Genomic DNA, 24,759 nt, shown 5'->3' on the forward strand with positions numbered 1-24,759 from the left:
TCTATTATGACTACCATTTCAGCACGCATGGCCTCTGGCCACATGCTAGTCATTTCTGAGAACCTGATTGCCACCCATAAATCATTGACTAACTCTGCCCTTAAGCACCCCTTGCACCGGGTTTATTATCTAGCATAAAGACGACCCTAGCAGGTGGCCAGACTTCCATGCTCACTGAATGAAAATCTCAGGACGATTACGTATCCTCTCCACAATAGCACCAAGTCGTTAACCCTTGCCTGCCCACAATTGACCATTTGATGTTATCGCAAATGCCTGAATGCAGTTTGCCGCCTTCCCCCAGCCTTCATACTCGATCAACCAGCATTGCAGGTCAAACATAGTTTATCTCACGACTCCAGGTTTCTGTGGCCTACACCAAACCCAATTATGGGGTGGTATACCGATTCATGCATTCACTATATACCCCTTGTTCCCCAACTGTCCCAAACTGTTTGCATATGAAGCTCCTCACTTCCTATCTTCTAGGTTATGCGTTGCACGCCACACAATTACATTATGTTGACATTGTATCAGCAGACTTGTCAATATGTTGCTACGTGCATGTGAATCTAATATGTATAAACTATACACAAGATAACAGTAATAGTAGCACTCCTTTCATTCCCATTAAATACACTAGATACATGCTGCGAACAATGGGCCTCATTACACGGTAGGCGGTAAGGGTTTACCGGTACCGGTATTTTACCGGTACCAGTAAATCCTTACCGCCTTACTACGAGGTCCTTTTGTGGGTTGGGGAATGTAACGCTTGCTTTTTGCAGGCGTTAAAAACCAACCCGCAAAGGGACCCAGGGAGCTTATTACGGTACCGCAATTTGCAGTGCCGTAATTAGCGCCTTCCCCATTCCCATTATGCCCTATGGGGCAAAAATGGGAATGGGGAAGGGCAATGGTGGAAGGGGGAATTACCGCCCCGCCAACCTTGGAATGGGGCGGTAATTCCCCTTTCCACCAAGGCAGTGCCGGTATTTTACCGGCATGAATCATGGCTCTAATAGCGCAATGGTTCTCCGCCTACCGTGTAATGAGGCCCATTGTGTCTCCCCAGTCCCCTATATGGCATGCGCAATGCAAACCCTTCTTCCCTATTGAAACCTTTATTGACCACCCCAACATTTCCCCCTTTAGTTAATTCATTAACTAACACACCAATTGCTTGTTCTTGTAAAACATCTTGGGGAAACAAGACCCTACAAACATCTCTCATACTATTCCCCCTATGGAATTACTCCTCCACTGAACAAACCCAGCTCACACACACACACCGCCAGTTCCGCAATCTACACGCTGCTCATGCCAATTTGGTCGAGGACATAGGGCTGCACCTGGAGTCCCAACCAACCCTGGATCCATCTCTGACTCTGTGATATGAAATGGCAGTGGTCCTAGCCTTGCTCTTAGCCTTAGACAGTGTTGCAGTCATCATGGCAGCTGCTGTTGGTATCTTAGCAGAACAGCATCGTAAGAGCTTCTGACAGGTACAAAAGAAGATCAATAAAAAGACAAATTGGCTTGAGGATCTTCACAGCTTTGCTTATCCACAATGCCACTGAACAGAAAAGAGAGTCCAACCAAGGGTCATTTGTGATGTATGCTTCCTTCTGCATGACCACCCTTAGATTATGTAATGCAACAACTGTCTATGTCAGAGTCCTATTTTCTGAATCGTTAGGAGGTTAGATGGTACAGCACATGCTCCCAAACTTTTGGCACACTCCCCCCTCCATAGCTGTGAGGAGGTCGAGGGTGTACCTGTTTCAAAGAGCCATGAGCCTCAGGGGCCGCAGTTCGTCTTTTATTGCACTGAAAGTTGACTCCGAAAAATGTACAAACACTAAAAGCTTGTAGCGGGTGACCTGAAGCCACTTTGTATTTGCAATTTCTTGTACCACCAGGGCCAAAAGAGAAGCAAAGAACATCTCAGTTCTACAGAATAATCGATGCTGCTCAAGAATGTTCAACAAAGCTCCTGTAGATACTGGGGATATGTAATTTGATCTCTTAGTTCTAGTCAACAATTTCACTCCTCCACGTTCAGGTAAAGTTAACAAGGTGTCCATGTCTGGTGACTCAAGGGGCACAGGGGACAAAACGGCACAAATGTAGCTTTAGGTGTAAGGCCGGTAAGTGTCAGATGTTTGGAGGGAACAATAAGGACAGGCATGTATAATGTAGTGAGACTGGACACGCCTCGCCAGGCTGGAGAAAATTGTTGATATGCGAACTGTACACAAGACCAAAACACATCAAGGAGTGCTGATGTACCTCAAGCCAGATCAGCAATGCGAAGTGTGTGGCTGCTGTTCCCATTCGTGCCAGTGCCCTTAAAACACAGAGAAAGAACATGCAATTAACTGGATCTTAACAGGTTTCTCTGGCTCCCTGAGCCACGTCAGACATTTTAGATATTTCTTCCAAACATTTCCACAATCTTTGTTGGTCTGTGCCACCCCTTGTTCCGAGAATCCCCTCATACTCTTCAAGGTTTACGTGGGGCCAACTTGTCTCAGTCCTAGATCCACTTAAGTCTGGTATGTTCTTTTTCATCCCAGCACTTTCAAGATAAACAATGTCTTGAGTATTAGAATAGCACATCTCTTTACTAGATACTGAGTTCTCAGGATATAGAAAAGGAGAGTAAGGGTGTGTGGTTTTGGTGTGTTGTCCCAGGCCATACCCAAGATAGTTGGCTCAGTTCTAAGAGGGAGAGTCCATCCCCATGAGATCCTCCCGTTTTATCCCACCCCCAGTGGGGACTATCAGGTAGCGGCCTCACCACCCTGGCCTTGGGGAGAAGTGACATCTTCTAGGGATTCGTTGCATACCCTTACCCTGATGCTGCTGGCATCCCCATCTCTCGCTTGATAGGAAATCAACAATCCCTTGATCTTTTTCCTTTCTATGTTCCACACTAAAGCAAAAGAGCTGCAGATCCAAAAAACAGTGCTTTATCTGCGGTTTGGTGTCCTTACTAAGACTGAGCCAAGTAAGGAGCCAATGGTCTGTGATTAATTTAAACATCCTACCAGTCAGATAGTACATCAAGTAATCTACTGCCCATTTTATCACTAGTGTCTCTAATTCGATGGTGGCATAATTCTGTTCCTGATGGAATGGTTCCCAGCTGATCTATAGCATGGGATGTTCCACGTCCTTGTACTCTTGTGAGAGAACGGCCCATATCCCCACCTTGGAGGCCTCTGTCTGGAGTATGATGTCCTTATTAAAGTTGGAAACCTTCAACACGGGCACACTACAAAGGATTGAATTTAAAGTGTCAAAACTAGCTTGGTCTTCTCTTTTCCATTGTATTTTTTGTCGTTCTATGTTCTTTAACTTATCGGTCAAACAGGAGGTGATGGCTGAATATGTTGGAATTAACTTCCTCTAATATTCAGTAAGCCATAAGAAGGCTCTCAGATCCTGCTTAGTCTTTGGTGCTGGTGTTTCTTGGACGGAACCAACCTTTTCTAGTTGGGGTTGGACTAATCCATTACCCACCAAAAAAACAAATATTTCACTGCCGACAGTGCCAAGTGGCATTTGTTGGGGTTGGCGTTTAGGCCTGCTCGTAACAGGGCTCTGGTTATTTAATACAGGTGGAACATATGCTCTTCCCAGGATTGGCTATGAATGACTATTTCATCCAGATATGCACTGCAAAAGCTGGAGTAGGGCTACAAAATCTGGTTAATTAATCTCTGGAAAATAGCAGGAGCACTAAAAAGCCCAAATGGAATGACTCTAAGGTGGAATAGTTGGAGAATGCAGTCTTTTCTTTGTCTGCTGGATTTAAGGGGACCTGCCAATAGCCCATGGTCAGATCAATAGTGGAGAGTTAGACAGGCGATTGCAGTTTGTTTGTTTGTTTGTTTGTTTTATTCACTTTTTATGCGCGCCAGACCCAGGGGTAGCAGGGCGCAGTGGCAAGAAAATGCAAAGCTTACAGGTTACATCAAAGCATAACGTACAATATAAATACAGTTGAAATTGACAAAGTATACAAGTTTGCGAAGGTTAATCCAATTACAGGTTGCAACCAGGCAGATGTACAGTAGAGAGAAGACTGTGTGGTCATGGGGCACATGTAATTACAAGTATAAATGGGAAACAGGTGATACAAAATATTCACAGGTTTGAGAGCGGGCAGTAGGGTAGTAGAAGGGGACACGGTCGAGTGAGATCAGCTGAGGTTAGTCAGGTGAGGAGTTGGATGACATTTTATGGATGACATTTTTTCTAAAGCGGAGGTAGGGTACGTCTGCTCTCAGGTCTTGAGGTAGTGAGTTCCAACTCTTTGCCGCCTTTACCTGAAAGCTATTACCACCTATCGTCTGTAGTCTAAAGTTAGGTATGGTCAGGCAGTTGGAGTTGACAGCTCTGGTCGGTCTGGAGGATGTTCTCCTATGGAATTTGTCAATCAGGTATTTGGGGGCGGAGTTATTGAGGGCTTTATGGGTCAGGGAAAGCATTTTAAGTGTTATTTTGTTCTCAATGGTCAGCCAGTTGTGACGGCGTCTGGCGGCAGAGATGTGGGATCTTTTGTTTATGCCTAGTGCTGCTCTCAGGGCATTGTTTTGTAATATTTGTAGTCTTTGCGTTATAGTTTTATTTGCTCCGGCGTAGAGAGCGTTGCAGTAGTCAATCCTGGATAGTATTAAAGCTCTAGCCAGGATTAGGCAGCTCTTGTTGGATAGGAACGGTTTACCGGCTCTTATTAGTTTGCACGTGTAAGCCGTGGAGGAGGCAAGGGATTTTAGCTGTTTGTCGAGAGATAGGGTGGAGTCAAGATAGAATCCCAGGGTTTTTACGTCCTTGGACACTTGGATGATATTCCCATCTATGTTAAATGAGGAGAATTCCTGACCTAATTTTTTAATATTAGTTTGAGTGCCCAGGATAATCAACTCTGTCTTATCATCGTTCAGACAGAGGCCATGGGTGGCCATCCAGGCCTGGATGATAAGATATACCTTGTTCACCAATTCCGTGTCTTTCGCATGATCCCCAGAAAGCGGGAGGAGGATCTGTGTATCATCTGCATAATTAGTGTAGGTGATACCGAGATGGTCCAGATCATCAAACAAGGGCTTGGTGAAAATGTTATATAGAGTAGGGGAGACACAGGAGCCCTGAGGGACACCGCATAGAATAGGGGTGGGATCAGCTGCTGCCGAGGGGGAGAAGACTCTCATTGTTCTTTCACTCAGAAATGACTCAATCCATCTGATGGCTTCCGGGGAGAAGTGGGCCGCGGAGTCCAGGTGACTGCAGAGGACTTTGTGGTCCACCAAATCAAAAGCGGCGGAAAGGTCAAGGAGTAACAGAAGTACTGTTCTTCCTTTGTCTCGAAGTTCGTCAATTTGGGATTTCAAGTCAATAAGGGCGGTTTCAGTTCCATGTAAGGGACGGAAGCCCGATTGTCTCTCACCTAGGAGGTTGTGTGATTCCAGATGTTTTTGAATTTGGTTATAAGCGGCTTTGTCCAGAATTTTGAGAAGAAATGGTACCGTGGTAATGGGGCGGTAGTTAGTAGGGATAAGGGGGTCTAGTGTCTGCTTTTTAAGTAGGGGAAGTACCCATGATTGTTTAAGGTTGGCCGGGATGGTGGCTGAGGTGAAGGAGGCGTTTATCAGTTTGGTGATAAAGGGCGATAATTCTCTGGCAGCGTCTTTTATTAATTGTGCTGGGCAGAGGTCACCTTTACAGTTAGATGGTTTAAGCGACAAGATAATTTTTTCTACTTCCATGGTGGTCAGTTTGGTGAAGTGGAAGGAGTCACTATGCGCCAGTAGATTAATGGTCTTGGGCATTTTTGGTGAGTCCTGAATTTTCAGTACTTCTTTTTTTTGCTGGATTTTATTTTGGAGAGTAATAATTTTGTGGGAGAGGGCTTGCTGGATGTCCGTGCACCAAGATTTGTCCTTGGTACAGGGGTCTGGTGTGGCGATCGGGGACTCAAGTTCCTTTAAAATAGAAAAGAGCTCTTTCATGCTGGAGTTAGAGTTGGCAATACGGTCATCATATGAGTTACGTTTTGCCTGGCAAACTTCTTTTTTGTAAGCTGATGAGAGAGAGGTAAGTTTGGCTTTATTGTCGACTGAGGGGCAGAGCCTCCACGTGGTTTCACTTTTTCTTTTCAAGATGCGCAAATCTCTCAATTGTGGAGTAAACCATTTGTTTAGGTGGGCTTTAGGTTTGCTTGGTCTGAGTTTGAGAGGTGCCAGTTTATCTAGTGTGGCGAGCATGATATTATTGAATTCTTGTACTAAGGTGCTGGGGCATAGATTAGCTGATAATGCATTGAGGGTCGGTAGTATAGCTGGGATTACTTTATCTGCCGTGATACATTTTTTATTTCTGGTTAAGCAAGGCGGTGCTATTGGGAGGATAGGAGGGTTGGGTCTAGACGTGGCTAGGTTAAAGGACACTAGAGAATGGTCTGTCCAAGGTAGGGGTCTTATGGATAGGATAGTGGCTGAGCAGTTGCAGTCAGCTATCCAGTCTAGCGTTCTTCCCTTCAGATGCGTAGGCCTGTCAACTCTTTGAGATAGGCCTAGAGCGTGAATAGTGTTGGCTACCGCTGTAGCATTGGTATCCATGGTATCAATCAGTTGATCAATGAGGTCTTCTATCCGAGGTATCGAGTAGTTATCAAACTGGGATATGGCATTGAGCTTTCCTAAAGTCTATGCAAAACCTCCACGATTAATCGGGTTTGGCTACCAGGACTACTGGCGAGGAGCAGGGACTTTGTGATGTTTCCATAATATCGGTGGACATTTTCTCCATTTCTTGGAGGACTCATTCTTTTCGGATCTCTGGGATCCTGTATGGTTTCAAATGCATAGATTAACCAGAGGGTGTGTGAATATGGTGGAAGATTCCTTAGACTCTCCCGGGTTCACCATAGAAGACATTGGGAAATTGTTCCAAGAGGTCTTGGATGTCTACTTGTTGGTGCAAGGGAAGGTCTGAGGGTACCAAGCTATTTCTGTCTTTCTCTTCTGACAACAAGCCAGCCATGACCACAGAGAAAGACTCAAGAGGGTCTTCTTTCCATTCCTTCAAGAGGTTAATGTGGTATATTGGGTCATAAGCCTTCTATCGAGTCGTGGAATCCGATAGTTGCACGGGCCAATTCTTTCTAATACCTCAAAGAGGCTATGCCAGAGAGCCAGCATTTTATGTTCTGAAGTGGGTAGTAGTTGTGGAGGAGCAGACATATACATCATCAGGGGACCCCACCCACTCACCTCTGATGTACTGGAGACACGAGACTGTACTGTGCCCGACACCTGCTTCAATGCCATTACCGCAGAAAGCTTTTGGGAGGCAGTTCCCAATGAGACAACCATATTTAATGTATCCCCGAGTTGATGCAAGCCTGCAAGAACTAATGCCTGAAGGAATATAAGAAGGAACCAAGCAAAAGGCCCAGTGATGTCATGAGAGGATGTGATACAAGCAAGCACAGATGACTCTGATGGTGAAGCAAGATGATACACTGAAGACGATGTATAAATATAGAAGTGACAATGAAAACAATGAAACCAAGTAAATACAGATGTAAAGCGAAAGAAGTATATACAAATAGAAGACAAATGACAAGAAGCATAATTGATGCACATACGCTGAAATGCAAGGTAGATAAAGTAATTTTAGAGGCTTGCTAAAGTAGTAAATAGAACACAGGCGAAGCCACCATTATTAGGAAGATGGACGTCGGTATCGTGAAAATAGTAAGCAAGAAAACATGAAGAGAAAAGCTGAGGATGCAGCAGTGGAATAACAGATCCATGGAAAAGACCAGGGGAGGCGGTCTGGCTCAAAGTCAAGACGGGCGCACCAGGCATGCTACCTACGCATTAAAGAAGACTTGTGCGTAAAACACATTGGGTCTCATTACGAATGTGGCGGTAAGGCAACAACGGCGCTGGTAGTGCTACCGGCGCCGTTGTTACCATACCGCCACATTACGAGTTCTGCTTGCGGGTGCCGCTCTGCGTGCCTGGTCAGACCAGGCGTGCAGAGCGGCACCCGCAAGCAGAACTTGTGATTGCACCAGCACTGTTATTAAATGTGCCGCTGCAACCATGCTCCCCACCTCCATTCTGCCCTATGGCAGAATGGGGATCGGCAGCCCGGCCATACCGGCACCTGCAAATGGCAAATTACCGGCCCATTCAACTCGTAATAGGCCGGTAATGGCCCATTCGCCGGTGCCGGTAGTGAGTTTGGCAGTAGCCGTGCCCTTATTAAGGGCACGGCTACTGCCAAACTCGTAATGAGGCACAATCTCTTGGATTAGGTGCAAGAAAGAACTGTTGGTGCCAGGTCCTGAACAATTAAAGACATGGAAAAGGCTTGCAAAATGGACAGAATCATGGTCTCTTACCATGCGACTTAAAGGCTGAAAATAGGATCTATTCCTAAACTCCAGACAAGATAGCGAGTACCTTCACTCCCATTGAATTCTGAAGAAGGAAACATTCTAGAATGCCGAACTACAAAGAGAAACTCTTAGCTTAAGGCATGGGAAATGAGAGAGGTTGGGTTAATTGGGTGGCAAGACGTGTTCTGTCTACACCTGGTTCCTTGGTTTACGTGCTGCTGACTAACCAAATTTTCTAGGTTGTGTACAAGCGTGCCAAGCTAATTAGAAGAGTCCATATAATGATGGACTGTATAGTATTGAAGGGCCAATCAGCTACTGAATAACTGATATTCCTTGTGCTTTGCATGTTGAGAGGTAGTCTCAGGATGCCCACGTGATAGGAGGCATCTACTTGCAAGACTAAGGGCCTCATTACACGGAAGGCGGTAATGGTTAACGGTCACCGTTAATGGTAACGGTGACCGTTAACCATTACCACCTTACTACGAGGTCCCTTAGCGGGTTGGTGCTTTAACGCCTGCTTTTTGCAGGCATTAAAAACCAACCCGCTAAGGGACCTTGGTGCTAATTACGGCACCGCAAAATTGCGGTGCCGTAATTGGCACCTTCCCCATTCCCATTATGCCCTATGGGGCGAAAATGGGAATGGGGAAGGGCAGTGGTGGAAGGGGGAATTACCGCCCTGCCAACCTTGGAATGGGGCGGTAATTCCCCTTTCTACCAAGGTGGTGCCGGTATTTTACCGGCATGGACCAAGGTGCTAATAGCACCTTGGTCCTCCGCCTTCTGTGTAATGAGGCCCTAACACTTATATGATTGTATACCTAGATGTATCCCATAACCAATCCGAAACAATGATATGTTTTGATATTTATAACCTAGGATGACATCACAATGATGTACATCAAGAATATAAAGGCTGTTCCGTTAATAAAGATCATTGAGAATGAGCGAGCATCCATCGTTGTCCGTTATATCTCCCTGTCTCAGATAATTGTTAATAAAATAGTATTTTGCCACCTTCTTGAGTCTGTCCGGTTATTTAGACTCAGAGGGCCTCATCACGACCCTGACGGAAAGGGGTTTGCGGCAGCGTTAGCTGCGCCAACCCCTTTCCGCCAATTACGAGGTCCCTTTCCGCCATGGCGGTTTTTACACCTGCTTTTAGCAGGTGTAAAGAACCATGGCGGTAAGGGACCATGGAGTTAATTACGCCACCGTAATTTACGGTGGCGTAATTAACGCCTTCCCCACTTCCATTATGCCCTATGGGGCAAAAATGGGAATGGGGAAGGGTAAATGGGGATTGGGGATTTACCGCCCCGCCAAGGTCGGAATGGGGCGGTAAATCCCCTTACCGCCATGGCGTAAACGTAGTTTGCGCCATGGCGGTAAAGTCACGGCCCTGGCGGTAACTTACCGCCAGGGTCGTGATGAGGCCCAGAGTGATTCTATGGTAATCCACCCACCACAGAAGTGCGCTTCCGAGGGCTACTGATGGTTAAAAGATCCAAACCAGTTTAGCTTTAGAGTTTTGAACAATCGAGTATCATTTACCATCCGCCAGAAGACCTCAGGGTTTCCTGTGGAGAGCAGCTGATGCAGCACGTGCAAGAATTCGAGATGCTGGGCAGGTCCCTCTTTGAAGAAATCCCTGCCCGGTTTCCATGGGCGCTATAGTGCCAGGGAGAAAGGTTAGAGTCCTCGGGCACACCGCAAGTGGAGATAGAGGTGAGGTGGAGAAAGAGCCCAGAATAACCTGGGTCAGACTGTCATTGTGGAGGGAGGTCAGCCAGTCCAGTGCCCGCTCCGAGATACCTAGGGTATTGTGGTGCCATTTTATGAGGGTGGGGTGGTTGTCCAAATCAAATGCAGAGGAGAGATCAAGTAGAATGTGAACAGCAGGAGAGTTGAATCAAGAGAGGCGAGCAGTTCCTTGATTCTAACAAATCTAAATACTGTGCCTTCTACTGTGTCTGACCCTAGGAATGCCAAGAAAAAAAGCAAGAGGCTTGTCTGCCCCCTTACGTATGCCGCTGGGAAATCCAACCTTTCAGAAATATGCCAAAAACATTTAAACACTCCAGAGTCAGCTGGCCTTGATAACCCTAGTAACCTTCCATCAGCATCGGGACTTCTGGGTCTGTCATGTGATGGTGTATGCAGACCCACCTTTACTGTCACTAACACTCTGGCTGACGGTACAATCCGCCAGGCTAATCTACGTGGCCCACTTGAAAGATAGCTGAAAGACGGCCAAAAAAACAAGCAGTCCACTAATATCTACGCCTGTACTTCGCATCTAACGAATCATCATTCCATACTGATTTCAAACTTTGAACCAACAACTGAGCAAGTCCCTTGTCTGACTTATCAGCAAGATTCTGAACCTGCCCTGGATTTGATGCAAACCTGGTGCAGGCCTCCTTTATCAGCTGCTCATAGTGGCCTTTGTAGAGAAACATCCAATTTTGGTCCTGTTGGGTCCAATGTGGGTCCTGTTGGAAAGACTTGATAATGGGGAAGGGGATACAATTTGAGGAATGTCTACCTTTATCAACCAGCCCTTACTTGAATAGAACCCAATTGATGTCTTTATTCCAACGCATTCCTGCACAAATATTTGTAGACATGACATCATAAGACTCATTCTGCTTGAGGCACACGGTGCGTCTAATTGGGTTATTGTTGAATTTGTCTCGCCAGCTATCACGGCTCTGTTGTGTTCTTATCAATCAGAGCTTAAGAAGATGGGTTTTTTCTTTGACTGTTTGCATGAAGAATCCAAATCTTGTGGCACATTCTAACTCCAATATTTGCCGGAATACTATACATTTCCTTGCCTCATCGTCATCCGATGTGCTTGGCCTTGACACACAAACATTCCCTTTTAGTACTGAGCATAGATCTCAAAATCCATGGGTACTGGATCCACCTATCTATCTTAGATTGCAGCCTATATGAATCCCTAAAGCTCAATCACAAATCATCCAGGTCTACTGGAATATGCAGGGTTTCAATTAATTCTTGAAGAACCTGTTATGTCAGCGTACCTTGATGTGCTATGACATTTGTTTGTTACAGGAGTCCTGTCTGACTGAGGATTTCTTATTCGATGGATGCAGGATCATCTGCTTCAGAGCTAAGCAGAATGGTAGAGGACGCCCTTCCGGTGTTCTTGCTATAGGATCCAGGACATGCATCTCAATGACAAGTCTGTCAATTGGCCCTACCTCTCTACGTACTAGCAGTAATTTTGTAGGACAACACTTTTTTCATCTCTCCTGTTCTGGTTATTAACATATATAATCCCCCGATGGGGAAATGTATTATTAAAAGAATATTACTGTGGTATTAACTTACTGGTACACTGATTCCCTTTGGGACAGGTGATAATTGGGGGGATTTCAATGATAACATCTTTTAGGAAATGAAGCATCACACACTTTTCATATGGACGTTCCTGTGGGCTCATTATACGATCTCACGGGCCCCATTTTCAGATATAACTGTTGGAGACATTGGGCCTCATCACATCACAAGTCTGGCGGTAACCCTTAAATGCAGTGGTAGCGTTATAACCGCCACATTTAAGGGTCCGCCAGATCATGGGCTTGGCAGATTTGGGGAAATCTGTGGCAAATTTGATGATTTTTGTCGCTATTACCGCCGGCGGGAAATCCGCCGGCGGTAATAGCGCAAATTTTCCCCATTGGACCCAATGGGGAATGAGGAATTCCCGAATGGGCCCAATGGGGAATGGGCACTAACAGTTCTGCCAAACCTGTGATCTGGCGCTAATAGCACCGGGAGGTTTGCCGGTAGGGCTAATAGCGCCGGCGGGAAAAGCGCCGGCGTTACCGCCCAACTCGTGATGAGGCCCATTGTATGGAAACATACTATTTGGTTTACCTCAATGCTAAGAGAAAAGTCTCTTCGCCATGGGGGAAAACCTGGACTAATGGAAGGTATTCCTCCTGTATTGATTATGTTTTGTCAGATACGAACTTTGGTCCCACCTGAGCTTCATTTATCTTGTCCAACATAATCTTTGCGATCGTCTGTTATTGACTTCGACAAGCCTGTTGGAGGATGGCGGGAACATTCTCTAGAGGAAACTTCATGTGAGGGTCTCAGTTAACCAGCAGGGAAACCGTATTTTTTGGTCGGGACTCAACATTGAAAAACTTAATTTATTTCTTTCCAAAAACCCTTTATGCTTTGAACATAGACTCATCCTTGGTGGTGGGGGCTGTAATTCAGCGTTCGCACAATTATTTGATCAATTAAAATTGCATAGAATGAAGGATGCATGACCTAGAACGATATGTAACCCCTTTGATGTTGCCATACAACAGAGAAAGAAAGCCTACTTAAGAGCTTGAGCGATCACTAGGAATCGTATTGACTTGTCGGCAACTTTGATTTCCTGAACTACCAAATATAAAAGCTGGGTGGTCAACCTTGTCATTCACTGCCCAGTGCCAAGTGGATACATATGTTTGAATTACTGCATACAAATGACAATAGAAAATGTTGGTCCTTTTTCAGATCTTATTTGGCAGGTGTTTCTACTCACGAGCTGAACCCTACTTCCGAAGTAGCTTGATCCACTTATATAACGTCTCTGTATAATAATAATGATATAAGGTATACTCCAACACCCACTGGTATAAATGTGTCAAGAAGATTGGAGGGTTTCGAAGCTGACGATATAGAGATGGTAATAAGGAGACAAAAAATCTCAAGGGCCCCCAGACCTGACACTATACCCAACATAGTATACAAAGTCAATCCGGCTATTTGGGAAAATGTATTGGTGGATTGGTTTGATAGAATATTTACCACAGGTCTGATGCCGGATAGCTGGAGGGACTCTGTACTGGTCCCCATCTACAAAAAGGGTGGACCAGGGGATCCCTCCAACTATAGATTATTGGCCATGCAAGTCACCAGTGGTAAAATCATTGTGTCACTCCTTTTAAAAAAGCTTAATAAATGGGCCGAGGAAACTACACATCTAAAAAAAAATCCAAATGGGTTTTTCGCAGTGGACACAGTACTATCCATAACAACTGGGCACCACAGTACCTGTTTTCGGACACCATTTTGTGGAAAAGCAAACTGTACCTATGTCTGATTGACTATTCTAAGGCATTTGATTCAGTTTGCCAGCAGAATCTTTGGAATAAATTGACGAATTGGGGTATCAACCCTGATTTACTATATTATATTAAGGCCCTTTATAGTGACACAACAGTGTCTATAAATCTGGCACAAGAGGGATCACTGTCTAACTCAATCAAAACTAATGTGGGATTAAAGCAGGGATGCACACTCTTCGCTATACTATGGGAGCTCAAATCCCCATCCCCATCTCCTGACCACTGTATCAAGGATCTACCCTGGTGTCTGACCATTCAAAATGCCCTCATCTGCAAAATCGCCCGACTCCAACAAAAAAATAAATGCTAAAAAAAAAAAAACTCATCCAGTCCCAAGACCCACCCCCTACGCCACCAAACGCCATTCCTAGATTCAAATTCACCCATGTTACCATCACTGAAACCACCAAAATCATCAAGGGACTTAAGCCCTCAAGATGTCAAGGAGATATCTGCCCAGCCTCTCTCATTAAAGACTGCGCTGAAGAGCTTGCTCCTTTCATGACAGCCTTGATCAACAACTCCTTCTCCTCCAGAAATGTTCCAGAAAACTTGAAAGAAGCCTGGGTACTCCCACTGATTAAAAAAACACATTGGACACAAATGTTCCCACCAATTACCGACTCATCACAACGGTACCCTTCCTCCTGAAAATATTCGACAGAGCCGCATATGTACAAATTCAAAAGTATCTGGAAACCCACAACCTCCTAGGCCTCGGTCACGTAACGGAAACCGCCCTCTTGGACCTCAAAATCCAAAAGGACCAGATTAAAGACAAGGGGGATTTGGCCATTCTCCTCCTACTTGTCCTCTCTGCAGTCTTCGACTGAGTGAACCATAATATACTAAAATGGATTGAATCCTTCCTTTCCAAACACACCACCAGTCTTCTCCACCTCTGCGTCAGCCACCCCAGCCCCCAGTCACCTGTGGAGTCCCCCAAGGCTCCTGTGTCTTGCCAACACTGTATAATGTGTTCACTAAGCCACTATTCGACCTCCTAGACAAACTGGGAGTCATGTATACCAATTATGCGAATGACAACCAAATACTTCTACCGATCATGGGAAACCACGACATTGGGCCTTATTACGAATTTGGCGGTAGCCGTGCCCTTAAAAAAGGGCACGGCTACCGCCAAACTCGCTAGCGGCACCGGCGAATGGGCCATTACCGACCCATTACGAGTTGAATGGGCCGGTAATTGCCCATTCACAGGCGCCGGTATGGCTGGGCTCCCGATCCCCATTCTGTCCCATAGGGCAGAATGGGGGTGGGGAGCATGGTGGCACCGGCACTGTTAATAACGGTGCCGGTGCAATCACGAGTTCTGCTTGCGGGTGCCGCTCTGCACGCCTGGTCTGACCAGCAGAACTCGTAATGTGGCGGTATGGTAATAACAGCGCTGGTAGCACTGCAGCCTACTGACTGACTCCAATTCACTGAACAAAATGTACCTTGCCATTCAAGCCTGGATGGCACACCATGAGCTCTGTCTTAATGACGAGAAAACTGAACTTCTCATCATTGGCAGTCAATCTAGGCTAAATAATCTACCTTAATCCTACAAATCCTTCACTTTTGATGGCAATATTATCACGGTAGTAAAAGAGTTAAAAACATTAGGAGTTTACTTGGACTCATTGCGCACCCTAACAAGGCAAGTCAACGCCAATGCGACAGCAGCAGCTTACACTGCCAAACTGATCATTGCCAGCAGACCTTTCCTGACCACTGACAACTGATTCACCCTCGCCAGAGCCCTCGTTCTATGAAGGAATGATTACTGCAACTCCCTCTTTTCAGAATCTAACGCTCGAAACATCGACAAACTACAAATAGTCCAGAACAATGCAGTAAGAGCCACCCTCAACATTCCTAAAAAACGAACATATCTCCTCAGCGAGACGTAATATCCACTGGCTGCCGGTCAGGACCCCATCAAATTGAAAACCTTATCATTAACCCACAAATGCCTGTCTAACAGAACCCCAATCCATATAGCTAGACACATCTCCAAAGCCCAGTCCAACAGACCCACCCGTTCTGCCTACTCCTGCCACCTTGCCATCCCTAGATTTAGACAGCAAAAAGCAGGAGGCTGCAGCTTCCCCGTGTTTGCGGGCAAACAATGGAATTCCATGCTCCTGGCCCTGAGATAAGACCCCTCCCTTTGGTCCTTCCGAAAGGCCTCAAAACCTGGCTCTTCTCCCAAGAACCCATTCTGCCCTATTACGAGGTTCCCTTGCGGGACCCGCTCCGAAACGTCTGGCCAAGAGAATGGGATAATGGAGTGGTCTGACTAGGGGATAGGGTGTGCAGAGAAAACATTAACATCAGATTTAGAAGCAAATAAAAGATCTAGTGTGGTTCCCAATCGACGAGAAGGGCCGCTAACCAGCTATGAAAAGGCCAGTTCATTCATGGCGGAAATAAATCTGACAGACTTACAGGCCGATTCATGGAATAAATGTGCGCCGAAAATTCCGGCGCAGAGGGGCCTATACGTGCGCTGCGCCGAAAAATAGCGAAAAGCGCAGGGAAACCAGCGCACGTCGATTCATGGAAGTCCGTGCGTAAGAAAAGCATAGGACGTGCGCTGAAAAAGTGCGCGGCGCACGCCGGCGCACAGGTCAACCAACGGCGTGCGCCACGGCCACTGCGCTATCACTCCGAGCGCAGCGCACAGCTCTAAAGTAGGCGGAACACAGGGCGGGACACTCGGAATGGGGAATAAAATGGGGCACAACACTCGGAATGGGGAAGAATGTGGGCGGCACGGGGAAGTACAGGAGGCAAGTGCGCGGAACGCCCACACGCTCTCCGGCAACACGTATTCATGGATTCGAACAGGGCAAAACAGCGCTCGATCAAACCAGCGCACAGGCCCAAAAACGTACGCCACAAGTAAGCAGGCGGTAGCGTCCCGACGCACTTAACGAAAGTGCGCCAAAACCTGCGCCAACAAATACCACCCACATACAGCAATGGGCCATACCGTGACCCCAAAGGACAAATGAGGTGTAAAGGTGTACGCCATTAACACGGACACCCACTGTTGAAAAATTCGCGCATGTGTGTACAACGGGTTGCGCGAGAAGTCACTCGCGCGATTGCCCTGGCCACGTCGATATCAGGGGTGCGTGTGAAGTTCCACACGCGAAAAGCCAGGGTACGTCAATTACAGGGGTGCGCGGGAAGTTTCACACGCGAAAAGCTAGGCTACGGGAATTCCAGGGGTGCGCGTGAAATCCTACACGCGAAAAACTAGGGTACGTCATTTACAGGGGTGCGCGGGAAGTTTCACACGCGGCTTTGCTGGGTGGGTCCTCACAGGTGTTCCATTCACACCCTCCACGTCCCCTGCATGCAACCCACACCACAGGGGACTACCCTGCACACCTGCTCATGCCTCCCACCACCCCCACCCCCCCCGCAGTCAGGGGCACCTGCCAGAAGGCCCCCACCCATGTCTACCACCACCCCCACCCCCCCCCCGCAGTCAGGGGCACCTTCCAGCAGGCCCCCACCCATGTCTACCACCACCCCCACCCCCCCAGCAGTCAGGGGCACCTTCCAGCAGGCCCCCACCCATGTCTACCACCACCCCCACCCCCCCAGCAGTCAGGGGCACCTTCCAGCAGGCCCCCACCCATGTCTACCACCACCCCCACCCCCCCCAGCAGTCAGGGGCACCTGCCAGAAGGCCCCCACCCATGTCTACCACCACCCCCACCCCCCCGCAGTCAGGGGCACCTGCCAGAAGGCCCCCACCCATGTCTACCACCACCCCCACCCCCCCAGCAGTCAGGGGCACCTTCCAGCAGGCCCCCACCCATGTCTACCACCACCCCCACCCCCCCCAGCAGTCAGGGGCACCTTCCAGCAGGCCCCCACCCATGTCTACCACCACCCCCACCCCCCCAGCAGTCAGGGGCACCTTCCAGCAGGCCCCCACCCATGTCTACCACCACCCCCACCCCCCCCGCAGTCAGGGGCACCTGCCAGAAGGCCCCCACCCATGTCTACCACCCCCCCCCCCCCCGCAGTCAGGGGCACCTACCAGAAGGCCCCCACCCATGTACCATCCATGTCCACCTTCACCTGGGTCACAACCCCACACAATCATGACCGTAATGGACAGTCTGCCCTGCAAGAATTCCCAAACAACTATCCCATCCACCCACATATCAAACACAATGACATGTGACACACCCAATGTAAATCATATGAATGAACACATGTCTGTCACACACAGATGTTGCAAGTGAATGTCCAAACACCCCACATGTCATGCATGAAAGCAATGAGATGATACAACACATTGAAGGATCAAATGAAAATGTATTAAAAATAAACAAGGATGGTAAAAATAAAAAATAACAATAAACATGCAATGCAAACTAAATAATAAAAAAGTACAACCAAAAAAATCAGGAACACTAATTAACAAAAATAAAGTAAAATAGGGGTCCAAAGTCAAAGTCCAAAATTAAATCCAAGTACAAATGAAAGAAGAAACACATTGCCTCATGTGAAAAATTAAAACAAATATTAACATCCCTCAAACTATCAACATGATGATCCGGGTCCATGAGCCCTAATAAATGAAACCTAACTATTTACACTAAGTAAGAAAATGTCTATATACAAAAATGTGGTGCATTGTCCTTTGGCAACCAAATAATAACATTAAAACAAAGGAAACCTAACTACAACTAAACTACAGAACTATATACAAAGGCGGCGGGCAAGTCCTGCGGCTCACTGATTGTTGTTCCGGGCCAGGGCATCATCGAACTCCTGCTCGATGTCCCGGAGGCGGCCCCGTTCCACAGCCCCGAGGGTCCGCAGGGACGCCGATGTACCCACCTCCAACTCCCTGCGGATGGCCTCGAGGCACTCGGCCCGCCTCAGGGCCCTCTGCATGGAGTTCTCCGCCCTGACCATAGCGAGCCGCGCCTCTTCCGCCCGCCGCCGCTCCGCATCTATGGCATGGCCCAACCGCTGCCACACGGAAGCCACTTGACGTCCAGGGTCCTCCTGCCCTCCGGCTGATGCCTGCCCCTCTGATGGTGATGGCCCCGAGCCATCAAGGCTCCCACCTTCTTCCTCCTGCTGCTGACGTGCTGGTGCCGGTGCCCTGACACCTGCTGCCTGCACATCCTCCATTGTTTGGGGTGCTGTTGTTGCGGTGGCCACCCCTGCTGGACTCACGACTCCCGACTGGGGCAGGGATGTGTCCTCCACCAGCCTGGCCCCATCGTCAGAGGCAGCTCCACAGGGCACCCAGGTGACAGGTGGGTAGGAAGATGGCACGGAGGACGACTGGCGCATAGGGGGTTCAGGTGAGGAGGGGGTCGGAACAAGGCCCAGTGTATGGAGGAACACAGCCTGGTCTCCCTGAGAATGGGTCCGGACGTGGGCAACCCTGCTGGTGCAAGATGATGCAGACACAGGACCGGGGACAGGATTACACACAGGCACCTCCGCAGCGGCCTGTGCTGCCTCCTGTCCCTGCCCCTGTGCTGCACCACTAGCACCAGTGGAATGCCCACCTCCAGACCCCATCTCAGTCCCTTGCACGGCCTCCTCCTCCACCAAACCCACCACCAACCTGGATGACTCCCTGCCATCTTCCGCCGCGGAACCCTGTGGGGTCTCAGCTGCCCCTTCTGCTGCCGAGGAGTCCAACTTCCTCCTGCGCCTCCTGGACCTCCCCTCGGCAGCTGCGACCTGGGACACAGCACCGGACTCCTCACTCCCCGACGAGATGACAACAGGGGAGGGGAGCCGGGCCTTGCGTCTCCGGCTGGCGGTGGCATCCCTGCCGCTGTGCTCCACAGCACCTTCTCCGCCCTCCACATCAGATGACGCTGCAGGGAGAGACAGGAGACAGGCATCAGGACACTGTACAATTGACTCACACACATAACAGTTGTACAAGAGTGGCATTGTCATACTCCAGACCTGGCATCACAATCCCCAACACACTTGTCTCCTCAACGCACACACATGAGTCATTCAACAGCCATATTGCTACAGCCCGTTACATACATTCACATACAGCAGCATGAGCAGACAAAGGTGAGCCACACATCACATGATACACACGGACTCAAATACACATGCACACATGCAAAGCACACATCCAAGCATGTGTACCACTCCGCAAACTGTCAGTCATGAGATGAACATCCATGTCACATTTGCAATTCACTCTCCAACATGACAGTGTCACCTGCATCCATGTAGCAACACTGTTGCACCCTTCACAACTACACACACGCACACGCTGCAGACTAATGCACCTGGAATCAACATCCATGTGTCACACCACAAGCATGCCAACTCACATGCACAGTCAAACACATGTGCCCACACACAAGCATTTGCACTGCAAGCACACACACACACACACACGCACCATCCTTGTCTCACACATCACAGGCACACATGTGCTTGTCTCACAGCCCTGCACACACACATTTATACATGGCCACACAAAGACATGTGCAACATGCACACTCCTGGCACACCACCACACACACAGCTTACAATCAGGATGCATGTACACTCACCGCTCGACTCCAGACGGGTCTGCCTCCCAAGGACCTGGACATGGAGCGCTGGGGATATGCGTTCCAGGACCCGAAGTTCATCTTGCGACAAGTGGCCCCGCCGCCCCTTGGCATCCACTGCCTTCACGAGGCGCCGGGCCTTGTTCAGGGTCCTGGACCTGTAGTCCTCCCAGCTCTTCTTGACTTGATGGAATTTTCGGACTGCCACCCCCTCTGCGTTGATGGCAGTCACAATGTCCGTCCAGATCCTGGTCCGTCCTTCCTTGTCGAGGCGCATCCGTCCGTAGAGGGCATCATACTGCCCCAGGACTCGCTCCACCAGGACACCAACTTCGGTGGCACTGAAGCTGGTGCCCCTCTGCCTCCCTGGCCGGGGGTTGCCAGTCGTGCCAGATGTTGTGCTCCCTGACATGGCAACCCCAGAGGCAGGAGTGGGTGGGCAACTGGGTCCTGGGGCTGGGCTGTGGAGCGATGGTACGGCTGTCGAGAGTCTTTGGTTCCAGCAGGGGTGGTCACAGCAACTGCACCCCTGGCTGATGTGCAGGCAGCAAACAGCAGGGCACGTGGGCAGCAGGCAGTCAGGCAGCAGCAGATGGCAGGTGGGAGCGTGCTCGGGGCTCTGGGGGGCAGGATTCCGGCCTTCGGGGCAGGAGCGTGGTCTTCCGTGTGTGAACACGTGGCCAGCTTGATACGGAGTGAATTGGCACGTGAAAATCATGCACGTCTGCGTGGAATCCGAGGAAAGGCCGCGTAAGCACGTCAGCATGCGTACGCGATTTCATTGGTCCAAAGGGCCAGGCGCGTAAGCGCGTCTATAACGCACGGCCGTTTCCCAACCCGCGTGATTGGTCCAAAGGGCCAGGCGCGTAAGCGCGTCTATAACGCACGGCCGTTTCCCAACCCGCGTGATTGGTCCAAAGGGCCAGGCGCGTAAGCGCATCTATAACGCACGGCCGTTTCCCAACCCGCGTGAAAAAATAAACCTCCCGCGCGAGCGCGTCAGCACGCGTACGCGATCTCATTGGTCCAAAGGGCCAGGCGCGTAAGCGCGCCTATGACGCACGGGTGTTTCCCAACCCACGTGAAAAAAATACACGTGCCGCGCGAGCGCGTCAGCACGCGTAGGCGATCTCATTGGTCCAAAGGGCCAGGCGCGTAAGCGCGCCTATGACGCACGGGTGTTTCCCAACCCACGTGAAAAAAATACACGTGCCGCGCGAGCGCGTCAGCACGCGTACCCGATTTCATTGGTCCAAAGGCACACAGCGAGTAATCGCATATTCAACAGCGCGCGTGAAAAACGCCCGGTTACCATTTACATCTGAATACAATTACAATATTAATAACGTACATTTAACCTGGTAAACCTCGAGCATGTAGTCACACACGCTCGGCCACGACACGTGCAAAATTACAACAGGCAATACGGAAAGACGTACGCCTGCAGGAAGCAGGCGTACGTGACCCGGCACGTCTAAATATTCACGTGAAAACATCCTACAAGCTCAGTGCAAAGATGAACATACCGTTCCTAGCAGCAGTGGCTGTGGGTTACCAAAGGAGGAGGAGGAGGAGAGTCAGGGCCAGAATTTTCTCACCCAGAACCAGCCTATTCGGGATGCCTGATGACCAGGTGTATGGGAGGTACAGGTTTCCAGCACACATCATACTGGACCTGGTCAGTGAGTGGGAGGATGACCTCACATCACCCACCTTGTGCTCCCAAGCACTCAGCCCCCTGCAGAAGGTCCTGAATGTACTGCACTTCTTGGGCACTGGATCTTTTCAGCGGACAAGTGCCATAGTGGGTGGTGTGTCACAGGCCACGCAGTCACGCTGTCTACACCAGGTCTTGAACATCATCACTGCACGGCCATCAGTCCGCAGGCACATATATCTCCCCAGGACTCCTGCAGAAAGGCGGGCGTGCATCCAGGAATTCTATGGTGTGGCTCAATTCCCCAAAGTGCTTGGTGCAATTGACTGCACCCATGTGGCTCTACGTCCCCCCAGGGCAACAGAGCACATCTATAGAAACCGCAAGCACTGGCATTCCATCAACGTGCAAGTTGTATGCAATGCCAAGGGAATCATCACATCAGTATATGCCAACTATCCCGGGTCCACCCACGACAGCTTCATCTACAGAATGTCTACCCTAAGCCGGGACCTAGAGGCTGGCCGGCATGGAGATACATGGCTGCTTGGTGAGCATGAATGCCACTGCACATGCATGCATGTCAGATACAGGGTCATGTCACAACACCACTAATGATACCCATCACCACCTCCGCAGGGGACAGTGCCTACCCTATCAGCCCCCACATGATGACCCCAATCCGGAACCCCACCACGCCACCCGAGGTAAGGTACAACACAGCCCACATTGCAACACGGGGCATAGTGGAGCGCACATTCGGAGTGCTGAAGTCACGCTTTCGCTCCCTTGACCGTTCTGGCGGGCAGCTGTTATATGCTCCCCCACTAGTGTGCAGGATCATAGTGGCAGCATGTGTCCTGCACAACGTTGCAACACGCCGGGGCCTGCCCGTGGACATGGTGGTGCCCCCACATCCACAACCACATGCACGCCCGCTGCGCATGGGAGGGGAAAGGGCACGGGGGGAGGCAGCCCGTACGCAACTGGTGGCCAACTTCTTCACCTAGGAATCACAGTGCTGGCTAGTGCACACTGCTCTGGCACATACCATCTGACGATCAATGATGACACTACCTGACAATGTCACAAAATTTCTTGACAATAAACTGTCAGAAACACATCAGCCTGAGATTGTTAACATGGAAGTGTCACTATGGGCCTCATTACGACCCTGGCGGTAAGGGGTTTACGCCAGCGTTAGCTGCGCCGACCCCTTACCGCCAATTACGAGGTCCCCTAGCGCCATGGTGCTTTTAACACCTGCTTTTAGCAGGTGTTAAAATCCATGGCGCTAAGGGACCATGGAGTTAATTACGCCACCGTAATTTACGGTGGCGTAATTAACGCCTTCCCCACTCCCATTATGCCCTATGGGGCAAAAATGGGAATGGGGAAGGGTAAATGGGGATTGGGGACTTACCGCCCCGCCAAGGTCGGAATGGGGCGGTAAGTCCGCCAACCACCATGGCGTAAACGTAGTTTACGCCATGGTGGTAAAGTCACGGCCCAGGCGGTAACTTACCGCCTGGGTCGTAATGAGGCCCTATGTGTGCACCCCTACCTACACATACACCAGCAATGCATAACTATGAAAAGACACAACTCCATTCATCAAATATGCATTGGCACAGGCGAATTGCTACATGACAACATTGCCATGTCACCCAATCCCTTCACAGTCCCGCCACAGAGGACACCATGTCATGGTATGTGAGAGCAAACAAACTGACCCTCACAACATGACACCGGTGTCACAAATTGCAGTGCCCCAAATGGAACATAGCCGCACTTGAACAGCTAACCGTGATGGAGGCACTACTACACACCTGTGTAAGAGTCATTTCAATCAAATTACACACCAACCCACCCTGAAGCCCACCAAAACAAGACACAATGCATGTAATCAATGGTAGTCTCAATACCTGATTGTGCTTGTATGTCCTCACCGTCCAGATGTACAGTGATGGCGCCACGCAAAAGTGTCAGTGCACATCTACCGACATGTAGTCTGACTCCAGAGAGTATGCCCGTGTGAAGAACTGTGTGAAATACCAGAAAAACATGAGTAACATATGTAAGTTGAGGCACATATCAAACCATCATGCATAGTTAGGTGCAACAACAATGTACACTATGAATGTCTACACAGTATTGACTATGGACTGCCCAACAGCTCATGGGAGTCCAATGTCACCGTGTAATTTGCTGTCACTTGGGCACACCCTTTGCAAGCCCATGGAAACGGAAGCAGGAGGGGTGTGGATGCCAGGTACCCAAGCATCGAAACCAAACTCAGGACAAGCCTGCATGTGCCCAGCCACAATACAGTGTATGCCCAGGTACCCACACAAGGCAACACACTTGAAAAAGAAAAATATGATAAGAAAAAATGGCCATGAAAGGGCCGGCGGGGAGGGGGGGGCCACCTATGAGGTCCGAGGACAGGATGCACGCCACAATCCACCTGTGTGGATCATGGGAAAAAAAAACACCCCATAGGCTCGTGGCCCACACGGCTACTCTGTTGTGGGAGATGAGTCGCTATCGCTCTGGCCAGACCCTGCAGCTGACTCAGGAGGTGGGGGAGCTGCCTCAGAAGATGGTGTGACAATGGGAGGCAGCCCACGCAAAGCCCGAGTTTGCTCCTCCATGGCTGCAAGCAGGCGGGTCTGGAAGGTCTGGTTCTGGATTATAATCATGCGGAGGTCCCCATGCAGTAACTTCCGGGATGACCTGACCTCCGCACGAGTTGCCTGCATCTCGGCCGAGAGCGTCCGTGTCAGACGCTCCAGCTGCTCCTCTGTCCTTCTATGGGATGAAGCCTCAAGCTCTGACAGGGTCGACCTGAGGTGATGGAATTCTTCCCTCAGGCCTTCCCTGTGGCGCTGGGACTCCATGGAAAGTGATTCCCGCAGAGTCGCCAGT

This window comes from Ambystoma mexicanum, chromosome 5q (assembly GCF_040938575.1).
Source record: "Ambystoma mexicanum isolate Mex_15411 chromosome 5q, UKY_AmexF1_1, whole genome shotgun sequence".
Classification (NCBI taxonomy): domain Eukaryota; kingdom Metazoa; phylum Chordata; class Amphibia; order Caudata; family Ambystomatidae; genus Ambystoma; species Ambystoma mexicanum.